At 37.8% G+C, this 27,592-nt stretch overlaps 1 long non-coding RNA gene across 1 annotated transcript; it reads right to left on the reverse strand.

Annotated features, from left to right (window-relative positions):
* Positions 1–427: 427 nt before the first annotated feature.
* Positions 428–26,613, reverse strand: LOC311605501. Its single transcript, XR_014781988.1, has 7 exons — positions 26,544–26,613; positions 25,737–25,822; positions 12,570–12,643; positions 5,520–5,609; positions 4,239–4,336; positions 1,721–1,798; positions 428–545 (listed from the first exon to the last, which is right to left on the reverse strand). It is a non-coding gene; the product is annotated as an uncharacterized lncRNA (long non-coding RNA).
* Between the last annotated feature and the right edge of the window lie 979 nt (positions 26,614–27,592).

The following is a 27,592-nucleotide window of genomic DNA, read 5'->3' on the forward strand; positions in this document are numbered from 1 at the left end:
TAAATGATAGAAGCCAATGAGGAGTGTGCTACACATTTTGAAAGCAGACGTGATAGAACTTCTTTATGGATTCGTTAGCATATAAGAAACACTTATTGAGAATTATAACTAAGAATTTAGATCTAAAGTTACTTCAATAAATAGTTCTTCACAAAGTTATTTTGATCTCATTAGACATTGAAAAGGTGGTGTCAAATGTAGAGCTATGCATGTATTAAAATCTCAAGATTACAAGAGAGCATGGTTGGCAATACGGATGTGGCATTCACTGGCATTGTGATGACTGCCAAGGAAGGAAAAATCGTACAGGGAGAGTTTGATCTCAAAACATCCATGGTCTGAACACTGACATGTTTCCATATTTCCTGGTAAAAATGAAAGGAAACAATGAAGTGTGTTGAAAGAGAGAAACCACTGTGGTAGAGCTTGACAGATGAATGTGTGTTAGAGAAACAGGGACTAGAATGGGGCAGAAGAAAAGACAACATAACCGTTAGAACACTTGCTGCCAGGAAGCATTTCCTATTTATGTTGCTCAGCAGAACCTGAAACAAAAATTAATTTATTCAGATTACAACTCAATCACTTGTATCCTCCCACTCCTTTCTCCCTCCTGCTTTCACCCTATTCCCCTCACCTAAGTCTACTTCCTTATAAAACAGTTAAATATTTTTTAAAAAATTAAAAATTAGACCTTATGTATATAGATGTAAAACATGTTTAAGATTTAAATAAGACAATCAAATAATGCATGAATGGAATAGTGGTACATCTAAATCTATTGTTATTTTTCTAAGGGATGTAAGGTTACTTTAGCATTAAATATCAGGAACAAAAGTATGACCATTTCAATAGATATAACACACTATGTTTACAAAGTTAATATCTATTTATGATTTTTAAAATTGAGCTAAATGTCTTCCCAACATGATAGCATACATCAGTGGAAGATATATTCTAGTTAATCCCTGGAGAAGAAATGTCTTTTCCATAAGATGAAGAGTATGATACATATATATTATTATCCACTTCCTTTAAACATTTTCCTAGAAAATAAGTGAATAAATTTTTTCTATAGTGACCACTTACTGTCTGTATATGTGTATCTCATTATATCATGTTGAAATGCAAAATAGAACCAATAAAGGCTTTTAATAAAAAGAGAATTGAAAGACAAACCATGGGCATAAAGATAATATTGTATCTGAAAGAGACTTAAAGCCATAATATGCAAGGAACTTTTAGATATTTGGTATGGGCAGATGACTCAGTGGTTAAGAATACATAACTTGGGTTCCATTCCCAGAACTAACAGAGCAACACCTGACTGCATGTAACACCAGTTCCAAAACACTGTACTCCCTCTCCTGACCTCTATGGGCCATGAAGTAAGTAAGCATGAACAAGGTACACGTAACTTCCTGCAGAAAAATACTCAAATACATAAAATAGAGCAAAAAAAATTAAAATAAAATAACGAATTTTTAAATTTTAGGTAGAAAAAATAAATCCACAAAAGGTCAAATTATAAAATGCACAAAGAACATAAGCATTTTATCAAAGATTTAGATGTGTAACAATAAAATAGATAGAAAAAATAGTCAAAACAATAAATAGTTATGAAAATATAAATTAAAAACTCAGTGAACTACTGCTAAATACCTATTTCTAAGATTAAATTCAGTAATTGACTATACCAAGTGTTGTCCTAGGCACTTACTCATTTCTGGTCAAATGGCACAAGAGGTACTTTAACCCCAGGCCTTTTGTGCTGCATGATGGTACTGCCCTTTCATGCCTAGACAGAAAGCACATTTGCATAAAAGACTTGTAAATAAATATGCATAACTGCCTCAATAGCCCTATAGTTAAAATCATATAACTGATTAGTAGATAATGAATATTAAAATTTCCATATATTTATTTTGTGAAAGACACCCAGCAATAAAGATATATGTACGACTAATATCTGCAATAAGAACCTCAAAACTTATATGCCCAAAGAAAATAGTTTTTTTTTTTTAGATTAACAGAACCTTTGTGATTCTGTGTATATGTGTATGTCTGAGTGTAGGTTAGTGCACATAGCTGTGGTGCCTATGTAGGCCAGAAAAGAGCATTGGTTCCCTGAAGTTTGAGTTACAAGAGATGTAAATGCCTTGGTGTGGATGCTGAGAACCCAACCCAACTTGGGTCCTCTGAAGGAGCAGTACACACTTAATTGCTCAGCTCTCTCTACCTTAGAAGATGCATTTTTTAAAAAAAATAATACAAAATGTGATGTATATGCACAACAGTACATTACTTAGCTATAAAGAAAAATGAAAACCTGTCATTTGCAGCAACTTATTTCTTTTTTTCTTTTTATTTATTTATTTATTTATTTTTTAAGGTCTGGGATAACATGTTGATGCCTTTTATTTTGGGAAAGAACATTATATTGGACTTTCTTAACTTCAAAGGTCATATTGACACATCAAAGGATATTTCCAAGACTGCAGTCATACAGAAGGCTCTGGTTAAACATAGTTTGGGAGAAAACAAAATAATAATGTTAATATTAATATTAACAAAAAAATCTTTGTGCAAACACACATACATACACTTGGTAAATGCATAGCAAGGTATGAGGGAATGATGACAAGGATAGAGTGTGGCAGTAATCAGAATGTACTGTATACATGAATGAAACTGTCAAAGAACAAATATAATTAATAAAAGTTTCATGATTTATAGTTGTCAAAGAGCTATGAAAGCTTCTGTTAGTCTCTCAGAAAGTAGGTACTTAACACATCTTAGGAGCTATAAAGACTCCCTTATTTAAAAGTTGTAAAGAGAGGGGATACTTGCACATGTCGTTGGTGAGGATAGCTGTACAGTAGTTTACAGATAACTAAATAGGATGAAATTGAAGAGGAGACTTAGTTGAAACAACAGAATACCATTTGTAGCAACTTAAATGGAGCAGGAGGACACTGAATTAAGTGAATTACGTCAGGCATAGAAAAAAATGAATGCTACTTGTTGTCTGTCATATGTGAAAGTTTAAAACATAAAGTCTATCTAAATATGTAGCAATATTTATGAAAGGCTAAGAAGGAGGGAAGAGGGAAAAGATGACTGTTTGGTAAAAAATGTGCAATGCTGATGCAGAAATAATAAAACACTGAGCACCCACTGAAATGTATAATCAGTATGTGCTGATGGGATGAACTCAATGGCAAGAAGGCAGAACTTTGCTGAAGAGTTTAAACACAAATGAACTTTTCTGTGTATATGTTTGCATGTATATATGAATATGTATATGTGTATTTGTAGTGTGTGCATGTATGTGTTTATAAATACACATACTATGTACACATGTATGCACACTGTTATTCCTTTGGTTTGAATGTAGTTTGTCACCAAGTCTCATAGAGTGGTTCCTACTGTGGCCAGCTGGAAAGAAGGAATATTTAAGAGGTGTCACCTAGTGGAAGTGATGAAGCCCAATGGCTCTGACTTGGCAAGGGTTAATGCTTTCTCCAGGGGAGAATTTTCCCTTCTCCTTTCATGGGGATCCCCAGAGTGGTGGCAGTTGTAGAATCCAGGCATCTTCTCTGATTTACTCTCTGGTTTACCACAGGCCTCTTTGCATACAAAGATTCCTGTTCTTTTGGGGGCCACACTGTGACCTTGGCAAAATTAACCTGGTTTAAAAACAAGTGCAGACCCCTGGAGGGGGGAGACCTGGTGGCACTCAGAGGAAGGACAGCAGGTTACCAAGAAGAGACTTGATACCCTATGAGCATATACAGGAGGAGGAAGTCCCCCTCAGGCACAGTCATAGGGGAGGGGAGTAAGGGGGAAATGGGAGAGAGGGAGGAATGGGAGGATACAAGGGATGGGATAACCATTGAGATGTAACAAGAATAAATTTATAAAAAAATAAAGCAATAAAAATGCTATCTAAGAACTTTAAAAAAATAAGTGCAGAATTTATAAATTTTTCATATACGTACATATCAATGTAATTCTCAAAATCATCAATTAATCTGTAAAGTGATGAAGGAAATCAGTGGTTGCCAATGGGTAGAATGACAGCAGGTTACACAGAGAGGGAGCTGAAGGGGGTCTGAGGAGGTTTTTGAGAACGAGGGATACATACTCCTTACTCTGATGGCGCTGGTAGTCCTACAAATGCATCCACACCTCAAAACTTCTCCAGTTCAACACCTTAAGTGTGTTGAATTTATTACCTGTCTTTTGTCCTTCAGTAAGGGTGAAATGAGATTCCATGTCTCTAACACAGCACGTTTCTGTGATATGCATGCTTCAAACTGGCTGCCAGACAAAACTGGAAAGAGACCACAGAAGCACGAGAAGTCCCTCAGCAGTGATAGTGATGTGGGAGCACAGAAGCCAACCCCACACTGCAACATGGGTAGAAGAGAATACCATCGACAGCATCTCATACGTACTTAATGCTGATGCTTAGCAGAATGCCAGCAGTATGAATGCAGGCGTTACACACATAAACATGGATCCTTTTTAAACTATGCGTATTTCTCTATACCAGTTATACATTTTACATTTTATTCACACACACACACACACACACACACACACACACACACACACACACCCCTAGACTCACATACATGTAACATAAATGCCTCTAACCACTGAGTTATATTCCTATATTCCCAGCTGTTCTTTGTTTTGAGACTGGTCTTCCCAAAATATTTCAAAGATAGCTTTGAACTTGTGACTCTTCGTTCCTCAGCCTCTAAAATACCTGGGATGATAGGCTCTCAGCACCAAAACCAACTCTGTACTTCATAAATTTTAATTTTGTAATAGATGTTATATAGTTCATTTTCTACTGAAATACATGTCCTTGAAGTATTACCAGGAACACGAAAACCCGGTGTTAGGGGACATATCTGTAATCTTCCAACTCAGAAAGTAGACACAGGAGGCTAAGCCACTCCAGGTTATCCTTTTCTGCATAGTGAATTTGTGGTTAACCTTGAATACATGAGACTTTCACTCAAAAATTAATAAGTAACATAGTATACCTTAACATAAAACTATTATATCTTTACACAGCTTTCTTCAACTCACACATAATGAGTGCTTCTACCTCTTGCTGCGCTCTGAAAAGAACCTCTCAGAAGCCCTGAGGGTTCTGATCACACACACTCCATTGTAAAAGCACGAAGACTCCACTGAAGACTTGGAAATGGCATTTGTCTTTTAAAATTGTATCAAACTAAGGTTCCTGCTTGTTCCAAAATGTACTTCAGATATATTTGTTGTTATTATTATTATAACTGAGACAATATTTGTCATGGAGAAAAGCATATGGTGCTCAATGATAGCTTATGGGGAAATTGCTGAACCTTTTTCAGAGTTGCCTCGATGAACATGTAAGATGGGGAGTGAAAAAATGCCCAGGGCCAATGAAATAATGCCCCTAGGGTGGAAAGGAGCACCTAACACACCTCTAGATCTTTTGTCACTGTATAGTCACTTACTTTGTCTCCCGGTATCAGATGACCCCTGAAGGTGGCATGAGTGTCCCCAGGCTACAAGCCACTGCGTTGAGTGCTGCCCTACGCGTTCCTCTGTGAGAGTACAAAGATTAAATTGAGGCACGAAAGCTAAAGGACCTGCCTGAGGCTAAACAGAAAGCACACATTTGAGTCCAGCAGGCTCTCGCCCACTCCTGTTAGCAGTGAAACCCTCTTTACCTCAGCAAAACTGTTAATAGTTTAAGCACTTACAGTAATAAAGCAGAAAATATAAACAATGCTTTGTCACGTAACAGGCCTTTGCTGTGAGTGTCAATTCTGGGCTGCAATTTTCCCCTTCAACAAGCGGAGAGAACAAATGAAAGATGTTCCCCTAGTTTATATGTATAAAACACTTCTTAGCTCAAAAGCTGATCCTGGCATACCGTGCCCAGTGCACGCCTGATATTTCCTATTTCAGATTTATGGCCAATTTGGAATTTGCTGCTGCTGCTGTTTGCGGTCCGTCCTATTTCTCTGGGCTAGCAAACCTATAAATAGTTTACATGCGGTTCAATTTTTTAGACTATTTCCTTGTCAAATGCTCAGGCTTCGAGCTTTCAGAAATGGCAGGAGTAATCAGAATCAGACTTAGAGTATAGGAAATGGTGCTTGGCAAGGGTGTTACTGGACCCTTCTTCCCCACCCACTATTTCTCTTCTTCCATATAGTTTCCATAGGAAAATGTCCTAAGCTTCTCAGGAACAGCCTGGCCTTCTACCACAAGGAGTCTAGTTAGCAACTGTGCCTTCGCGTCATAGTTCAATCAAAAATTTTCCATTTTTGCTGTAGTCAAACACTGTCTTTGCATATGCCTATATTTAACAATTTTCTCTTGGGGCTCAAGTACTTCACATTTTATGTGAAGTAACTTAATTTTATGATGTGTCTGGTATAAATATATTTCCCATCCCAGTTTCTCTAAGACAATGACAGTTTGATTTCCCATTTGTGGTAGCATTAATGTAATCTAGAATGTAAGCACATCACTTTTGTCTGGTTTCTAATACCAATCTCATTTTCTAAGCTCCAAACTGAACACAAGTCCTTCTACCACCAGTAAAAAGACATAGCCAATCACATAAAGGGGAAAACAAAATAATAATAATAATAATAATAATAATAATAATAATAATAATAATTATTATTATTATTATTATTATTATTTGTGAAGCTTTCTCCTCTTATCAGTTATTAAGCTACCCACTTAGAATAAGAAAAGTTGGAAAACCTCAGTGCATGCAGGCACAATGAAGCATATAAGATTCCCACTGCGTTTTCCAGACCTCACCTCAATAAAGGACCTTGTGTAAGAAATGATTTAAGTTGAGGTCTTTAATCCACTTGGACTTTAGTTTTGTGCACCATGGTGCATATGGATCTATTTGCATTTTTCTACATGTAATCATCCAGTAGGACCAGCTCCATTTGTTGAAGATGCTATCTTTTTTCCATTGTATGGATTTGGACTCTTTGTCAGAAATCAAATGCGCATAAGTGTGTGTGTGTATGTGTGTGTGTGTGTGTGTGTGTGTGTGTGTGTGTGTGTGTGTGTGTGTGTTTATTTCTGGGACTTCTATTTGATTCCACTGGTCAACAAGCCTATTTCTATGCCAGTACCATGCTGTTTTTATTACTGTTGCTCTATAATACAGCTTGAGATCCATGATGGAGAATATTTAGAAAATGGACCACAGATGCTGTTCCTGGCTTTCTTTACCATCTTCCCCAAATTTTTGAGGGGGCATTCAAAATTGTTATTTGTCCTAAATCATGCTGAAGAAACATTAGGATAACAACAGCCCATTTCCTCTATGTGAGGGCGGGGTTGGGTAGTTTTCTGTTTGCTCTCTTGGTCTTTAGATGCTTATTTTTAATGGGAGATGACTATAAGTTGTTATAGGTCTTATACAGAAAACTAGATTGGATTCAGGGAAGACTCTTTTCCTTTATGTTTCTTTCATAGATAAGGAGATAGGAACTCAAAAGAAAGAAAGGAGGATCTGGAAATATAGAAGAGGGGTAGAATAAAAGGTAGATTTTTGAATCTACTTCTCAACTCAAGGCCTTAATTGTTACTCACAAATAAGGTTATTTTTAATTCATTGGTATAGAATTTTGTATATTGATATAAAATAAGTGTAATTCTGATACATTGGTATAGAATTCACATCAAAGATTATTCTTCACACACACACACACTATATATATATATATATATATAATCTAATATGAGGTATTATTCCCCTGCAAATCAATTATAACACAAGGTTTACTTCTATATGGTGCTACAGCCTATTTAGGATAACTGAGTAATACAAGCTAATTGTTAGCTGAACAAATCATAGTCATGTCAAATACTAGTCTAATTATATCACAAGAATATATATCCTAGGTCTAACAGATAGATATGATTCTATAGATATATAAGTTAAAACAGTTAAGCAAGGTCTTCAAAAGCCTCAGAGACCTACAGAATATGGCATTTTAAAGATGCTTTTATTATTCTAAAGATTCTTTGATAACAAGACAAATTAACTCCTGGCAACACCCAGCCTCTCTCTCTCTCTCTCTCTCTCTCTCTCTCTCTCTCTCTCTCTCTCTCTCTCTCTCTCTCTCTCACTCAATACTCTTAAGTACTGTCTCTTTTCTGTTTGTTGAGCTTATCCTATCTCTGACTCAAACTGTCAAATCTTCTCTGATCTGTTGCTTTGTCTGCCCCTCATTTAGACTTCATTGTTTGGCATTAAAGATATGTACTAAGGGAATGTATGTATTTCCGCCAGATCACACAGAGCTAGGTCTTTATATGTGATTCCTTGCCAGAATAGCTGTGTTGCTGGATTAAAACTCCTCTACAGGGCACTTGTGCACACACCAGATTTTGGAGAAGAGCTAAGTGAATCCCGAGCCTTTGAAGAGCTCTTATTTTAGACAGGGCTGTCACGTTTTTGAGTAAGCCAGAGGAAAGGAAATTGAGTAGAGAAGAATTCCAGAAGCGAGAAGTTCCCATGGGCGATCTAGGTCAGACATTTTGAATGAGAGCTGCCGCAGGCAGAGTAAGAGCTACCCCAAGAAGTGCCCAATTCAAATGCTCAGAACTTGTTGTTTGGTTTCCTGGTATGGCAGAGTTTGTAGATGTGATTAAAGGTAAGGGATTTTTCAATGTCTGTATTATCCTAATCACCTACATAATTCTGGGCTAATCCCACTCATCGTTAGGAGTCGGAGCCCTTTCTAGCAGCAGTCAGAGAAGTGTGACAGGACACAAAGGACCAGGGAGATATAGCATAACTGGCCTTGAAGATAGGGAAGGAGCTATGAGCCATGGAGTGTGGGTGGCCCTGCAACTGTAAAAAGTCAGGAAACAGAATGCCCCCAGGTCTTTCAAAGGGAGGAAGGCCTGCCAACAAGCCGAGTTTAGCCCCAAGAGATGTTGGTCAGACTTCTGACCCACTGAGCTGTAAGATAATCAATTTGTGCTGTTTTCAGTCAGATTTTGTGATAATCCCTTACAACATCAGGAAGAGACAAACAGAGCAGCCCACAGGCTCACGCTGATGTGCTGTCAGGAAATTTCACATAAAACCATAGTTAACAATTTTTTTTTATAAATCCTGATCTGTTAGCTTTCAACCACATTTGTATACAAAAACAACCCACAAAAATTAGAGAATACCTCCTCTTTCCCACAAGATCAGTCATCCTATAGCCACCCTGATGACTGTCTTCCTCCACTGTCTCCTCATCCACCTAGCCATTGTGAAGAGCTCATATGTAACCCAAGATTCAAAATAGCCTCACCACTTTTCCAGACTCTTAGCACCGATTTGTATCTTTCTACTTTGAGATGCTCCTAGAGAGAACTGCTCCAGAGTTCTAACAGGCAAGAGATGTGTGAGCTTCCCTGGGTTCATATCGCAACACTTTATACTTGTAAATAGTCTAAATTTAGCCAATCTAAAGATGTAAAGTGATATGCCAGGACTTTAATTTACATTTTGCAGATATTTAGTATCCATTTGCACACCTTGCCAGGAGGCTGAGGATGCTACTCAAGTGGGTACAGTGCCTGATAAGTATGCAAGATTTGTGTCCAATCTGCATCATCCACTATATAGACAAGGCATGGTGACTCATGGCTATGATTCCAGGTCTCTGTAAACAGAGGCAGGAGCACCAGGAGTTCAAAGTTATCCTTAGCCACAGATTGAGCGTGAAGACAGTCTGAGCTACATGAGACTCTCTCTCTCTCTCTCTTTTTTTTTAATCCTTAAAAATGAGGTTTACAAGGTACAGATACAGGGATGTGCATTTCTCTTATTTGGCCTATTACAGTGTATATAATAAGTAGCATCCCCTAAGTCAACAGAGGATGTGGGAGAAGTTATATTGTCAAAAGCACAACTGCATTCTCTCCTACAGTTTCAAGACTAAGAATTCAAAGCAAGATAAAAGAAAAGAAAAACAAATGGGTGGGAGCAGTAGGGTTAGAATGGCTCAGAGGCAAAGTGCTGAGCTAGTGTTTACAAGGTCCTGACTACAGTCCCCTGTACAGCAAATAAAACACCACAAAACAAGGAAGCAAACATCCATAGCTGGAGGTCAAAGTTAGCCTGGGAAGCACCCATAGGAAAAGAATACAATTAAAAACCCGCCTCTGTGATGTCTCTGTACAAATCGATTCCTATTTATATTAGATTGTTTTCTTCTTTTGACTGAGGTGTACACATGCATTCTTCACGTAGGCCCACAGAAGCCCTTGTCAGGTGTGTGCTGCAGGTATCTCAAGACAAATTCTAGCTTTCCATGCTCTCAATGGTATCTGTTGAAAAGAAATTTTTACTTCTGATGAAGTCCAGTGCATCCTTTGCCCTGAGCATTTTCTGGTGAGCTCATTAGAAATCCTTGCCAATCCCAATGTTTCCGATTTTCTCCTAGGTCTCTTTGTCTAAGTTTATAGTTAGCTTTTATGTTTAGTATAACCCATGTCTAATTAATTTTAACCTAAGATATGAGGCAAGGGATCAAAGCTAATTTTTTCCATATGAATAACAAATTGTTTCAACACCATGTTTTGAGAAGTCTGTATTCTCCCCATTGAAGCTGACACTTTGTCAGAGTTATTTGACCATAAATGTGGATGGTCTGCTGGAGGCTCAGTTCTTTCCATGTTTGAGATGGTTGTTGCTACTAATATCACACTGTCTTAATTGCTTTACTTTTATACTAAATTTTGAACTTGAGAAATCTGAGTCATGCAACTTCATTTTCTTTTTGACAAAACTGACAGTTTTAGAGTCGTCAAGTTTCTGTATTAGAGGCACAGTTTCTTAATTTCCAGAGAGATGCTCACTGTGATGTTGATGGTTGCTGATCTATTTTGGTGAGAGGGGGCATCATAATATTATCAAATCTTTCACCCCATTAACACGTCAAACCACTTTGCGTTTAAACTCAGCAATATTTATAGTTCATCCTAGAAGCATTAAATTAGTCCCCAGGTGTTAATAGATTCCCTTCTCTTGTAAGTTGAATTATTTTTAAGCTTCATTTTCTAATGACTTGTTGCTAAAGAAATGGGATAATTAATTAAAAAATCTTTTTGGCATCTAATTAATACTAATAGTATGCCCCTCCATATATGTGTATGTATAGATTTCTTGGGATTTTGTACATAGACAACGATGACATCAGCAAATAGGAAAGTTTATATTTAGACTTTTAGTTTTTACTCATTTTTTTTATTTTTGTATTTTTCTTCTTTTGCCTTGGTAAACATTGTATATAAGTGACTAATCCAAATAAGAAGAGGCAAGTTTGTGTCATTCTCTGTTTTAATGGAAAAGAATTACACTTATTAGCTTTATGTATTTGGACATATACCTTTTCAGATTAAGGATGGTATCCCCTAGGTTTAATTTGCTGAGAAATTTTGTCATTTTCTTTTCATTGTGACTATGACTACCACCTGCCACAATGAATCATGACTGTAAATAGCTTTTTTGGTTTAAACACTAGTTGTCTATGGTCTAGTTTTTAAAACAAAGCACTATCAGGGAAAAAAATTAAGCCATGTTCCTGCTTTCATATGATCAGATATAGATTGGCAAAACTATATTATTCTTATTGCCCATTATTATTGTTGTAACATAGCAAGCAAGAAATAGCCCACCTTAAACAAGCATATATATTCCAAAAAATTTTTATTGCTCCAAAAGAGACACTTGCTGTTTACTTATTCATAACACTCTAGGAGTTCCTCAGGTAGTCATAAAGAGCAATATCCCATTTTGTCCTTAAATAAGATTTAAAGCAAACAACTGTTGCTTTGTTTTACCAAATGCAGTCTACCGTCACAGCAATAAGGAGCAGATGACTAAAGTAGGATACTGCCACAGACATGAGATGATGGTAATGTGCAGGCTCCTGCTCGTGGCCCGTCTCCACACTGCTTGAACACTTCAGTGCCTGTGCTGGTTAGAAGAAACTGTTGATATCCATGGTGACATGGAAGTGCCTTATGCTTGGTGTACTTGCATTCGTTTAATGTTAATTTGGAATTTCAGTGACCAGATCTATAGATTCATCTGAATAAGTCTTTACCCAGCCTGCTGACTCATGCCTTAATGTATGCAGAGACTTAGAGCCTGGTTCTCAGCTCTTGACAGAATGCTGGTTCAATAAAAAAAGTCAAATGAAAATGCTGGGTCAGATTCCTCTTTTAGTACAGGACACTGTTGTTGTTGTTGTTGTTTGTTTGTTTGTTTGTTTGTTTCCTGAGAGCAAGACTGGGATTTAACTTCTCACAGATTTTTAAACCTTTTAATTGTTTTTATAGTAAAAGTAAATTCTCAAAAATTATTGTGCTCCTTTGGAATTCTGATCTAGTTCTAAAACTTTTTTGTTTGTTTGTTGTGCTTTTTTGAGACAATTTCTCTGTGCAACTCTGATTGACTACCCCGGAACATGCTCTGTAGAAAAAGCTAGCCTCAAACTCAGAGATCAACCTACCTCTGCCTCCATAGTGCTGAAATCAAAGCTATGCATCACCACAGCCTGGCTTCTAAAGTTTCTTATTATCTTGCCTTCATCAAGTAAAAACAAAAACAAAAACAAAACAGAATTATTATTGATGAACTATTTCATTTAAAGTTAAAGGATAAAATCTAATTTTCTGACCTTCTCTTTTCTCCTTCTTCTCCCAGATCCATCTTTGGTCTCATCCCCAACACTGCACACAGCACCATTGGAAGTCTTGTCTGTCCTCAACCCCCCCCACCCCCCACCCCCCCCCCCCGGCTCTCTTGTCCTGTAGATCCCACAGATCTTTCCCTTCTAACTTCCCTCCTCCAACATGTTGCTTTGACTCAGCCCTTCACCCCATCAGGCACCGCTTTCAACATAAGCGCTGCCTCTCTGAGAGCAACAAATTGGCTGTGCGCAGACCCACAGCTCTCCTACTGCTCCTGAGATCCAATCCCCAGCTCTGTAGCCGGTAACCTGCTGTGGTCTCCCTTTCTTCTTTGCCCTCATTCCCAGAGGATCACAAACATTGTTTCCTCTCAAGCCTTTCTTCTCTCAACTCCTCCCAGTATCCCATCCTCCAACACTAGCAGGGATTTCTCTGTGAACACAGCAGCTGAGCAGGCCAGGAAAACAGGAAACATACACCACCATACTCTGCAAAAACTTCAGCAAGGAAACAGAAACTAAGGAACAAAGCACTCACTCAACAAAAACAAATTAAAAAATCAGCACCTAGACCTACGTTCACCCTAAATGCAGATTTGTACATTCCAGTGTAAGAACACAATCAGTGACATCCAGGGAAATATGTCCCCACAAAATCTCAGTTATCTTATCACAGCAGGCTTTGAATGTTCCAAACTAGCTGGAACATAAAAAAAAGAGCCCTTAAAACAACTATATGAAGATGATAGAGGTTCCCTAACAGAAAATGAATACGTGCTTTGATTAAATCTGAAAAAATACAAATAAAATGTTGGAGGAAATGAATAAATACATTAAATATATTCAAATAAGAAAACATATAAAATTTCCAAGACCTAAAATTTAAAAAATATAACGAATAAAGGAAAAACAAATTGGGAGAATTCTGGAATGAAAAATTTAAGATTTCGAACAGGAACTACAGAGAGAAGCTGCACAAAGAGAATATAAGAGATGGAAGAGAGAATCTCAGATGTTAAAGACACAGTAAAATAAATGGATACATCAGACAAAGAAAATCAAATCTAAAAACCCACAAACATCCATGAATTCTGGAACACTAAGGGAATATCAAATATAAGAAAAACAGAAATAAAGTCCAAACCATGTGCCACAACTTCCTCAAAAGAACACCAACAGCCCAGGCCTTAAGGTCAACAATTAATAAAGGGGACCTCATGAGGCTGAGAAGCTTCTGTAAGGCAGGAGACACTGTCAACAGAACAAATCTGATAGCCTACAGAATAGGAAAAGATCTTCACCAACCCTATGTCTGACTAAGTCTAATATTCAAAATATATAAAGAACTCAAGAAATTAAACACCACCAAACCAAATAACCCATTTGAGAAATGGGGCACAGAAGTAAACAGAATTCTCAACAGAGGAATATCGAATTGCTGAGAAACACTTAAAGAAATGCTCAATGTCTTTAGTCATCAGAGAAATGCAAATCAAAACAACTCTGAGATTCTATTTTACAGCCATCAGAATGGCTAAGATCAAAAATTCAAGCGACACTACATGCTCGCAAGGATGTAGAGAAAGAGGAACACTCCTTCATTGCTGGTGGCAATGCAAACTAGTACAGCCACTTTGGAAATCTATCTGGCGTTATCTCAGAAAAAGGGGAATAGGGCTTCCTCAAGACCTAGCTATTCCACTCCTTGGAATATATCCAGAAGATGCTCCAGCACACAACAAGAACATTTGCTCAACCATGTTCATAGCAGCCTTATTCATAATAGCCAGAACATGGAAACAGCCTAAGTGTCCCTCAGTAGAAGAATGGATAAAGAAACTGTGGTACATATACACTATGGAATACTATTCAGCTATTAAAAACGAGGAATTCCCGAAATTTGTGGACAAATGGATTAAACTAGAAATGATCGATCATAATGAGTGAGTTCATCCCAAAGCAGAAAGAGTCAAATGGTATATACTCACTTATATCTGGACACTAGCCCAAAGGGCATGTCCATAAAAGTCTTCACTTAAAAGAAAGTGAGACAGAGGAGAGGACATCCTATTGGGACTCTAGGTGAGAGAAGCATGGAAGAATGGGGAAATAGAAGGATCCAGAGGGTCCTAGAAACCTACAAGAAGAACATTATAATGGACAGATCTGGGCCCAAGGGTCCTGCTCAAACTATGGCACCAGCCAAGAAAAATACATGCAGTAAACTTCAAACCCTTACTCAGATCTAGCCAATGGACAGGACATTCTTCATAGTTGAGTGGAGAGTGGGGACTGACTTTCACACGAACTCTGGTGCCTCATATTTGACCACCTCCCCTGGATGGGGAGGCCTGGTGGCACTCAGAGGAAAGATATCAGGCTACCTAGAAGAAACTTGATACCCTATGAGCATATACAGGGGGAAGAGGTCCCTCTCTGTCACAGTAATAGGGGAGGCGAGTATGGGAAAGCAGGAGGGAGGGAGGAATAGGAGGATACAAGGGATGGGATAACAATTGAGGTATAATATGAATAAATTATATATATGTGCATATATATATATATATATCATACATATAGAAAAACAGAAATAGAGGAAGAAACAACATTCTAGCTGAAAGGTCCAGAAAATATTTTCAACAAAGTCATAGAAGAAAATTTTCCTAACAAAAGCATATACCTATCAAACAAGGTATAAGAAGTATACAGATCACCAAACAGATTAAGCCAGAAAAAGAAGTCACTGAGCCACATAATAATTAACATAATAAACACACTATATGAATATTAAAATCTGCAAGAGAAATAAACCAAGTAACACCTATTAGAATTATACAATGGCTTCTCACTGGATAGTCTAAAAGCCAGAAGAGTCCTGCAGACTCTAAGAGACCACAGATGCCAGCCAAGACCACTGTATCCTGTAAAACTTTCAATCACAACAGATGGAAAAAGTCACATTTCCCATGATGAAGTCAATGTTACACAGTACTTATCTACAAACCCAGCCCTATGGAAGGTGCTAGAAGGAAAATTCCAACCTGAGGAGGTAACTACAACCACAAAAACACAGGAAAGAAAAACCCTCACACCAGGAAAATCAAAACAAGGGACACACATACACACACAGAGACACACACACACACAGACACACACATACACACACAGAGACAAACAGACACACACACACACTCACAAATTTCACTTCCACCACCACCACCAGCGGTCATTGTTATCTCTCAATATCAGCAGTCTCAATTATCCAACAAAAAACCACAGAATAACAGAATGAATGGAAAAACTGGATCCATCCTTCTGATGCATCCAAGAAATTCACCTTAACATCAAGGATAAACATTACTTTAGGGAAATGGGTTAGGAAAAATATTCCAAAATAGACATCAAACCAAAACTAATCAAAAGAGATGAGAAAGGGCACTTTATACTAAAAGGAAAAATCTATGAAGATGGCATTTCAACTTTTACCATCTATCCCCTGCCAAAAGGGCACCCGACTTTGTAAAAGAAACACTACAACAATTAAATTACATATTGACTCTCACACACTGACAGTCTGGAGACTTCAATTCTGAACTCTGATCAGTGCACAGGCCATCCTGACAAAAACTCAACAAAGAAATACTGAAGATAACAGAAGTTATAAACCAAATGGACGTAACAGATGTTTATAGGCCATTTCACTCAACACTAAAAGAGTATGCCTTCTTCTCATCATCCCGTGGAACTTTCTCCAAAACTAACTTCCTACTCAGATACAAATAGTCACAGATAGATACAGATACAGTCACAATAGATACAAGAAAATTGAAATAACTCTCTGTATCCTATTAAACCACCACAAATTAAAAATAGATATCAACAATAACAGAAAGAACAAAAAAATAAAAAAACTCATGAAATGAATAACTCTCTACAGAATGAAAAATGGTGAAAACAGAAATAAAAAAAAATAAGACTTTCTAGAGTTCAATGGAAATGAATAAACTGTACACACAAACTGTAGCATACAATAAAAGCAGTGCTAAAAGGAGCGTTCACAGCATTAATGCCTACATAAAAAGAGGAGAGGGGCTCGGGGGGAGTTCCTCCTAGCAACTTAACAGCACACCTGAACAGAAAGAAGTAAGTACAACCCAAGAGGAGTAGACAGCAAGAAATAAACAAACTGAAAGCTAAAATCAACAAAATAGAAATAAAGGAAATAATACAGAGAGTCAATGAAATAAAGAGTTGGTTCTTTGAGGAAATCAACAAGATAGATGAATCCTTATCCAATTTAAACACAGAAAGACTATTTCAATTAACAAAATCAGAAAAAAAAAAAACCTCTTCCTGTAAGCACCCTAATGTGACCTGTGAAGGTGCTTCACTATTCTCTTGATCCAGTAAACCCTAAAAAAAAACATGCAAATCAAGAGATTCAAATCTTCGTGTTCATTTTAAGAACTCCCGTGAAACTTCTCTGGTAACCAAGGGTATGCATATCCTACAAGCCAAGTATCTGAACTTTAGAAGCATGTGTACAAGTCCTAGGCCAAGGAACAGAGCTAGACAAAGGGTCAGTCACACACACACAAAAAAAAGAATACTGAGGTTTTGATGCACATGTTTTAAAATTCAGAGAGTTATAAAAGTACCTAAGATGTGCCAAGCACTGTACAGAGCTCATGGCCAGATTAATTTATGCATGACTCCCCTTGCCACACTGAGATTATCCTCACAGAAAAGGAACAAATTTTTCTTTAAAAAATTTTTTAAATTAATTTATTCTTGTTACATCTCAATGGTTATCCTATCCCTTGTATCCTCTCATTCTTCCCTCCCTCCCATTTTCCCCTTATTCCCCTCACCTGTGACAGTTCCTGAGGGGGATTTCCTCCCCCTGTATATGCTCATAGGGTATCAAGTCTCTTCTTGGTAACCTGCTATCCTTCCTCTGAGTGCCACCAGGTCTCCCCATCCAGGGGACATGGTCAAATATGAGGCACCAGAGTACGTGTGGAAGTCATACCCTACTCTCCACTCAACTGTGGAGAATGTTCTGTCCATTGGCTGGATCTGGGTAGGGCTTTAAAGTTTACCACCTGTATTGTCCTTGGCTGGTGCCTTAGTTTGAGCGGGACCCCTGAGCCCAAATCTGCCTACCATAATGTTCTACTTGTAGGTTTCTAGGACCCTCTGGATCCTTCTACTTTGCTATTCTCCCATGCTTCTCTCATCTAGCATCCCAATAGGATGTCCTCCCCTCTGTCCCCATTTCCTGGTAAGAGAAGGCTTCCGTGGGACATGCCCCTTGGGCTAGTATGCAGATATAAGTGAGTATATACCATTTGAGTCTTTCTGCTTCTGGCTTACCTCACTCATTATGATCATTTCTAGCTCAATCCATTTGTCCACAAATTTCGGGAATTCCTTGTTTTTAATAGCTGAGTAGTATTCCATAGTGTATATGTACCACAGGTGCTCTCGCAGACGAAAAACCACCCGTGCAATGCAGTTTTATCCAGTAAAGCAAATGATTAGTGGTCTTGGGCCGAACAAATGTTTTTTAATCCAGAAAGGAGGTTGCATAGGAGGAAAAACACATCATAGAAAAAGCTAAAGAAACAAAAACTTATGGAATGGGAATAAATTCAGCATAAAATGAATGCAAAGAAAATCTTGTAAAAAATCAGAAATGAAGAAAAAGAACTTAACAGATAGTGAGGAAACCCAGAGAATCATAGGACATACTTTAAAACTTATATTCCACAAAATTGAAAAATCTAAAATAAACAGATAATTTGCTTGATAGGTACTACTTACAAACATTCAATCAAGAATAGAAAAACAATTTAAATTAACTAATAACCCCTGGTAAAATAGAAGCAGTCATTAAAATTCTCCAGACAAAAAAATACCCTCTGGGTCAGATGGCTTTAGTATAAAATGCTACCAGATTTTCAAAGACATGGCTGATGCCAATACTTCTTAAATTATGTCTTAAAATAGAAACAGAAGGACCATTGCCCAAATCAATTTATGAGGCCACAATCTCCCAGACACCCAAACCACATAAAGGCTCAACAACAGCAAGAGAAGGAGAAGAAGAAGAAGAAGGAGGAGGAGGAGGAGGAGGAGAAGGAGAAGAAGAAGAAGAAAAAGAAGAAAAGTAAAAAAGAATTTCTCTCATGCACAATAATGTAAATTTGCTCAATAAAATACTCACAAACTGAATTCAAGAACATATCTATAAGATCATCCACTATGATCAAGCAGTCTTCATTCCAGAGATGCAGGGATGGTTCAATATATGAAAATCAAAAATTATAATCTACCATATAAACAATATGAGGGAAAAAATAATCTCATTGGTTGCATAAAATGTCTTTGACAAAACCCAATACCCTTTCATGATAAAAATGCTGGAGAAATTAGGAATACAACAGACAAACCTAAATATAATAATGGCAATTTGGAAGAAGCGTATAGCCAACATCAAGTTAAAGGGAGAAAAAGTTAAAAAAAAAAAAAAGAAAAGACAAGACAAGAAAATCAGGAACAAGACAAGGTTGTCCACTGTCTCAGTGTCTCCATATCTATTCAATATAGTACTTGAAGTCCTAGATAGAGCAATAAGAGAACTGAATATCAAGGGGATGTAAATTGGAAAGAAATAATTTAAAGATGATATAATAGTATATATAAGTGACCATAAAAATTCTACCAGGAAACTTTTACAGGTGATAAGCACCTTCAGCAACGAAACTGAATACAAAATTAACTTATAATAATCAGTAAACCCCTTATATACAAATGACAAAAAGGCTGAGAAAGAAATTAAGAAAACACCTTTCACCATAGCCTCAAATAACATAAAATATCTTGGAGTAGCACTAAACAAGCAAGTGAAAAACTTGTATGATTAAAACTTTTAAGTCTTTGAAAAAAATTGAAGATATCAGAAGATGGAAAAATCTTCCACACTCACAAATTGGTAAGATTAAAATGTAAAAGTGGCCATTCTACAGAAAGACTCAATACAATCCCCATCAAAAGTCCAATAAAAATTTTTATAGACTTTGAGAGAATAATTCTCAACTTCATATGGAAAAACAAAACCAAACAACAACAACAACCACAACAAAAACAAAACCCAGGATAGCTAAAACAATCTTGCTCAATAAAACAACTTCTTGGGGTCTCACCATTCCTGATTTCAAGTTGTACTACCAAGATATAGTCTTAAAAACCTTATGATATTTGTATGAAAACAAACACTCAGATCAATAGAATAGAACTGAAGATGAGACATAAATTATACACATATAGCCACCTGGATTTTGATAAAGAAGCCAGAAATATACACTGGAAGAAAGTATCTTCTAGAAATGGTGCTGATTAAACAGGATGTCTGTGTGTGAAGAATGCAAAAAGATCCATATTTATCACACTGCACAAAACTTAAGACCAGGTAGACCAAAGACCTCCACGCAAAACCAGGTATACCAAACTTGATAGAAGAGAAAATAAGGAATAGCCTTGAACTCATAACCTCAGGCAACAACTTCCTGAACAGAACACCAATAGCACAGGCTCTAAGATCAACAACTACTAAATAGGACCTCTTGAACCTGAAAAGCTTCTGTAAGGCAAAGGACACTGACAAACAGACAAAGAGGCAGCCTACAGGATGAAAAAATGATTTTTTACCAACTTTACATCTGATAGAGGACTAATATCCAAAATACAGGAATAACTCAAGAAACTAGATACTAAAAACCAAATAATCCAATTGAAAAATAAGGTACAGAGCTAAACACAGAGTTCTCAATAGAGGAAACTCAAGTAGCCGAGAATCACCTAAAGAACCCCTACCCAGATCTAGCCAATGGACTGGACATTCTTCACAGTTGAGTGGAGAGTGGGGTCTGACTTTTATACGAACTCTGGTGCCTCATATTTGACCATGTCCCCTGGAGGGGGAGACCTGGTGGCACTCAGGGGAAGGATAGCAGGTTACCAAGAAGAGACTTGATACCCTATGAGCATAAGGAGTAGCACTATTAAGAGTTGTGACCTTCTTGGATTAGCTGTGGCCTTGTTGGGGAAAATATGTCACTGTGGAGGCAGGCTTTGAGGTTATGTTGCCTGTGGATCAAGATGTAGAACACTTGGGTCCTCCAGCACCAAGTCTACATACAGGTGGTCATGCATGCTTCCCACCATGATGATAATGGATTAAAACTCTAAAAGTGTAAGCCAGGCCCAATTAAATGTCTTCCTTTATAAGAGTTTGGTAATTGTTTCTCTTCACAGCAATGGAAACCCTAACTAAAACAATTAGTAACACAAGTGGCAGCTCATGTTGACCAGGATGTGGAGGAAGGGGAACACTTTTCTGTTGATGGTGGGAATGCAAACTTGTGCAGCCACTATGGAAATCAACATGGCAGTCCCTCAGAAAGATGGGAATGGATCTACCTCAAGATCCAGCTACACCACTTTGAGCATATACCCAAAGGTCACTCCATCCTATGACAAGGACATTTGCTCAACCATGTTCATTGTGATATTATTCATAGTAGTCAGAAACTGGAAATAACCTAGATGTTCCTCAATAGAAGAATGAATAAAGAAAAAATATGATAGGTTTTCTAAATAGATTATTACTTATCTGATAAAAATTACATCATAAAATTTTCAGGCATATAGATGAAATTAGAAAAAAATCATACTGAGTGAGGTCATTTAAAAACAGAAAGATAAATATGATAGGTACTTATAACTGGGTATTAGCTCTTAAGTAAATGATAGCCAAGCTATAGTTCATAGATCCATAGAGGTTAGGGAAAGAGAAGGTGTCTAGTGGTATGCATGATTCTCTCTGGGAGGAGGAAATAGAGTAGATTTAACATGCAGACTAGGGGTGGGTAGGGAGAGAAATGAGGATTTAAGATGGTGAAGGGAGATGGGGTGGAGGTACAGAGTGTGGGTAGAGATGGCTGGAACGGGGGAGAGGTCTTCGGAGAGATGGAGTGGAAGCATAGTGCAGTGGAGATTTCCTGGAATCCATAAAGGTGATCCTAATGAGGATTCCTAGTAATGGTAGCTCTGGAGTCTCAGCTGGCCATCTCTTGTCACCAGGCAAGGCTTCCAGTGGAGGATATAGAATGCACTCAATTGAGTTATTGGCTAATGGAGCTTCAAGGAAATTTCCCTGCCAAACACAGTCTGCTGCTAAAACAAAACATCTCTCTTTCTCTCTCTGAAGACTGACAGTGGACCCCCATCTCAGAAACCAATTTCCACACAACTCAATGAAAGTAGAGAAGTCATGCTGGTGACTACATGGAACCTTTGCCCCCATATTGTAGTCTCTTTGATGAAGGACGCTACTTTTCAGGGTACCCAAAAACAAACGTGAACATCACCCCAGCTACAAAATCTTTGATTTACAATCTGTCCTGCCTACAAAATATTCTAGAGAGATGGTAGCAGGGAGCCTGTAGGAATAGCCAACCAATGTCTGATCTAACTTAAGATCTACAAGAATAAACTTCTACCTATCACTGCTTTCGTAACCAAGAACCAGATACTAGATACCTCAGAGATCTGGAGTAAAACCAAACACTATTGGAAAAAAAGAAAGGTAAGAAAAGAATAAAATTACCCCTAATGATATTCTGTTATTCTGTTACACTGATAGACAATGCCTTATTCAGGAATCATCAGAGAGACTGCATGCATCAGCAGATGGTAACAGATACAGAGACCCACAGCCAGACATTACTCAAGGAGAGTCGAAATTGTAAGACCCCATCAAATCCATCACCTCAGAGCTCAGGGAATCTTGCAGAAGAGGAAGCAGAAAGAATGGACAGAGGACAGCAGGAGAACAAAGCCTTCTAAATCAATTAAGCAAGGTGCCCATGAGTGCTTAGAGACTGAAACAGCAAACACTGGTTCTGCATAGATCTGTACCAGGTGCTCTGGGTACATATTATAACTATTAGCTTAGTACTTCTATGGGACTCCTGACTGTGAGAGCAAGTGGGTCTCTGACACTTCTGCCTGCTCTTGGAACTCTTTTCCTGCTGTTGGGTTGCCATGTCTAACTTTGATATGATAGTTTTTGCTTTATCTTATATTTTATTTTGTCATATTTGGTTGTGGTCTCTTGGAAGTCTGTTCTTTTCTAATATGGAGAAAATAAGTGGACCCAGAGGGGAGGGCAGATGGGAAGGATCTGGGAGGAGTGGAGAGAGGGAAAACTATAAATAGGATATTTTGTATGAGAAATAACTTATTTTCAATAAAATAAAAAGTTCTAGTTTTCTATATTGTGTATACATTGCTTGTGACTTTATATTGCTATGACACTAAGGTCATGTGATTATAATCCATGATACATTTCTCAAGAGAAAAAAAAACTGAGGCATAAAATGTGGACCACTATACAGTCATCCACATTAAGGAGATCAGTTAGAAATGAAAAAAAAAACCCCTATTGTTTCCCTGTTTTTCATAAGAGATTGAGAATTCCCAATAGGCCATGGCTGTCTTGATTTCAACTTCCTTGGGTCCACAGAGAAACACCAACACAGAATAGCCCCGGGTAAATGGGTAAATATTTGGTAAAGGAATGAACAGAATGTGTGCCAAACTAAAAAGGAACTAGCTCCAGCTCTAAGCGAATCAACTTGTGCTTTTTTCATTTTCATGCCAGAAGAGCTTGAACATCGGAACACATGCTGGGGAGCAGGTCATTCTTCTATTAGATGCTTTATTTATCCCTACATCTTTCCGACAGGCAGAGGCAATGTGCTTCAGGAAGGAGAGTGGGATGCTGGGTGTCGCGTCTCCAGGGTTTAATTCCCAGCTCCAAATCTCACCAGCTTCAAGGCCTTGGGCAAGTCACTTAACCTCTGTTCTGAGCAGAAATAATACCACCTCCTCCCAGGAGCACACCAAGGCAAGTTTGATTGATGGCTTAGCTCTTGGAGTCTTTGATGAAATGCACTGAATGGCTGCCAAGTATTACGACTGCTAATAATAATAATGTTTTTCTAACACAGTCCCACGGAGCAGTATAAATCGGTAACAAGGGACAGATTGCCCCAACCAAGCATACAGCAACCAATCCTTTTTGAAAGAAGGATGATAGGCTCAATTCCACAATGGCATCCTTTCTGCTCTCTCTTCTCCTCTTTATAAGAACAAGTTATCACATCTACCTGAGGCTTCCTTACACAGGAGAAAGCACAGAGAGTGGAAGCAAGCACATCGCCAGCAACACTATGGAAATCCGTGCCTGGAGAAGTTTGCTAGTGTGTGTGTGTGTGTGTGTGTGTGTGTGTGTGTGTGTGTGTGTGTACATGTTTTAAGAAACAAGGGCAATTTTGATTTCATCATTTATAGCTGTCTCCCTATCCCAAATGAAAACTAAAGGAAACTAATTCATCAATTCTGTCTCACAATCCCTACTGAAAACAAAAATTTCTTTCTGTCTGCTTTAGAAGGTTTGTTCTGTTCCCTTATATCTAATAAAGATGAACTTAGTAAAATATTTTTCTCTGTAAAAAAAATAGACATTTACTCTTGAAATTTGAGAAAATTATAACACATTAATGAAGAAAACTTAAGGTGTTTTCTTAGTATGTTAACTGGAGTGGCCGAGTTGCACACCATATATTTATTTCTGTGTCAGTCAACTCCCTCATTTTCTAAGTGAGATAATAATGCCTGTCTTCTTGAGTGTCCTGAACATTAAATTAAGTCTCCCTGTGAATCATTTAGTGGTGCTGGCCACAGAATGCTCGTCCATGAATTATTCTTGTTTTTAACCAGTCATACACATGACTTTTAGTCTTTCTCAGTAATAACAATGAAATCTTAAGAGTGGTGTGGATGGCTTAGTTTCAAAAACACATGCAAGTGTGCAGACAAAATTTGGGGTCACTAGAATGGATGGACATTGCCAGGTGGATATAACAGCCCTCCCAACGTTCCAGCACACTACAGATGGAGAATGAATCCCCAGGACAAGGCGCCTAGAGAAGCTAGCTGTATTGGGGAGCTCATCTCAGCTTATTTTGGCCACTGCCCAGAAGTTGTCCTTTTTACCTTCTCAATCTTGCTTTTTGTCCTCTGAATGCCCCTCCAAATGGAGGACAATTGTTGCTTAACTAAGAGTATATTCAAGATACAGTGTGTGTCCATTTTGATTACAGGAGAACAACAATCAAGCAAGCAAAGAAAGAAAGAAGGAAAGAAGAGACTCAGCAGTTGGAATCAACACCACCCCTGACTCTTAATGTATCTAGCACCCGCTGTTAATAGGAACATCTTTCATGGAGGGCAGGCAGTAGTGTACATCTAAATTCTGCATGTAAGGCTGTAATTTCACTGAGGGACTTCTCATGACATTGATAAATGATGTCACGAGTAAGATATGCTTGAATTACAACCTTAATTATTTACACCTGGGTCTTCATTATTCCTATATTATACCTGTCTTAGCATTGTCTTGTCCTGGGCTTGCTAACAGGACCACGATGATAATTTATTCCATGAGTGAGTCAGGTAGAACCCTCTGCTGTCATAAGCTAAGCACTTCAGATAGAGAGGAAAACAGTGCCTGCTGTGGTGGCCTAGGGTATTGAGGGTACAGCTTTTACATGGAGCTTGTTTTCTAAATGCTTCTGGGGTATCCAGGAAGCAACAACTCTTAAAAGTAACCTAAAAACAAGTACACACACAAAAAAAGAGTGGGAGTTGGTAGAGAGATATATGGCACAGTTTGAGGGGGATAGCAACCAAAAGGGGGAAATGATTCAATTATATTATAATCTCAAAAATATAAGCATAAAAGCAGAATCTCTCTCTCTCTCTCTCTCTCTCTCTCTCTCTCTCTCTCTCTCTCTCTCTCTCTCTCTCTCTCCCCTCCCATCCCCTCCCTCCTTTTGTCTTGATCTCTTCACATACCCCTCCTTCCGTTGCTTTGATTTTGCTTTCAGATACTCTGAAATTCCTTTCATAGGGAGCTCAGAACATTTATTTTAGTTGTTTTCCTAGAAAAGAAAATTTGAAACAAGTACAGTACTCAAAAAGAGAAAAAGGATGGAAGATTGTTCTTTGCTTTAAGTAAGAACATGTAAGGTGTAAATCTTACTAAAAATAAAAAATAACTGATGTAACTCACTAGAATTGCTTATTATATAATCCCTGTAGCTTATCTTATACTTTTCAAAAGACTTTTAAGAAAAAGTTCAAAAGTGTTACACTTGAGCTGATTTTTACTAAAATTTTCTGGGAAAACTTTTGAAATTTTCATGGGACTGTTTTCTAACCTGCAGTTAAAATTGTGTGCCTTATAAAGATAAGTCTTACAGATAGGCAAGAGGATATAGTTATGCTAGCATTAGGTGGTCAGTGTGATTTATACCCCACACTAAAAGCACTGTAAAGTTGGACAAATGGTCAACTAACCTTTCCCCATGTTATTTACATTTAGTAGCTGGGTCAAAATATTAGCCAAGTCCTTGGCACATGCTGCACTACTCTTTGCACAGTTTCACAGCCTTTTAACATGAAGACAATTCCATAAAAGGCAGGCTGGGTTGTTGGCCTTGTCTCATGTTCTCACGAGGGAACATGTGATGGACCAATATTAGGCTTCCTATCTCGCTTCACTGATTTTGTCTTCTCCTGGGTTTTCAGAGTGGCGAAGAACCTAGCAATGATTCCTGAGTTTTCAAGTTGAAAAAGTATCTGAACATGGGAAAAATCTACCTTCTTCTCTGGCCTAGTAAGTGTTATATTGAGATGCTCCTTGGGGCTTCCCGGTGATGGCCCAGATTTCTGTAACAACAAAGGGAAGCATAAGAAAGAAGTATTAAGAAAATATACATTTGATCTAGAAAAGGTTATATTCAGTCAGGTAACATAAACCCATGAAGATAAACACCATTTTCTCATCTGCAGTTCCTAACTTTAAATCTTCTGAGTGTATAGCAAGGCATTAACACAGAAACCAGAATATGATAAAGGGACCATTGGAGATGAATGAGAACAGAATAGCAGAATACAAGTAATGTGAAAGGGAAAATGGAAAAAAATGAAGAGAGGGCTGAACAGATAAAAAGGAGGAGAGATCAATATTAAAGGAGAAAAACAGAGGAGGGACAAATAACACCAAGGTTGTTTGGTAAAGCCTCAAAGAATCACAATATCATATATTTATGTTTTATAACTTAAAAGTATATATAGTACACACACACACACACACACACACACACACACACACACACACACACACACATAATTCTTTGGCTCAAGGGGAGTTACATGGATTTCACAAGGAATAAAAAAAGAGAATAGATTTCTTCGGTTGACTGGGGAACAGGTGGTGGGGATGGGACCAGGAGAGATCAGGTGGGAGGAGGTATGAAGGGAATGAGTGTTGGAAGAGATTGAGAGGTACATCAATATGAAGTAAAAACCTAGTGCACTGCATTTAACAGATAGATACGATCCTATAGATACATAAGGTAAAATAGGTAGATAAAGTCTTCTAAGCCTCATAAACCTACAGAATACGGCACTTAAGAAACTTTTCATATCTTAAAGATTCTTTGACAACAAGACAAGCTAACTCCTGGCAACACACAACCTACCTCAAGAAGATGATGAGCATCAAAGAACCTTCTTATGGAATTGGCTTCAAATGTGACAAACAAACCACTGGGCAACATGTCCTCATTTCTGCCAGAGAAAGAATTCTGCTTTAAAAAAGGGCAAGCTTGGTTACAGGCACAGTGAATGACCAAACTTTGCCAAGA

This window comes from Acomys minous, assembly GCF_964271855.1.
Source record: "Acomys minous genome assembly, chromosome: 1".
NCBI lineage: Eukaryota > Metazoa > Chordata > Mammalia > Rodentia > Muridae > Acomys > Acomys minous.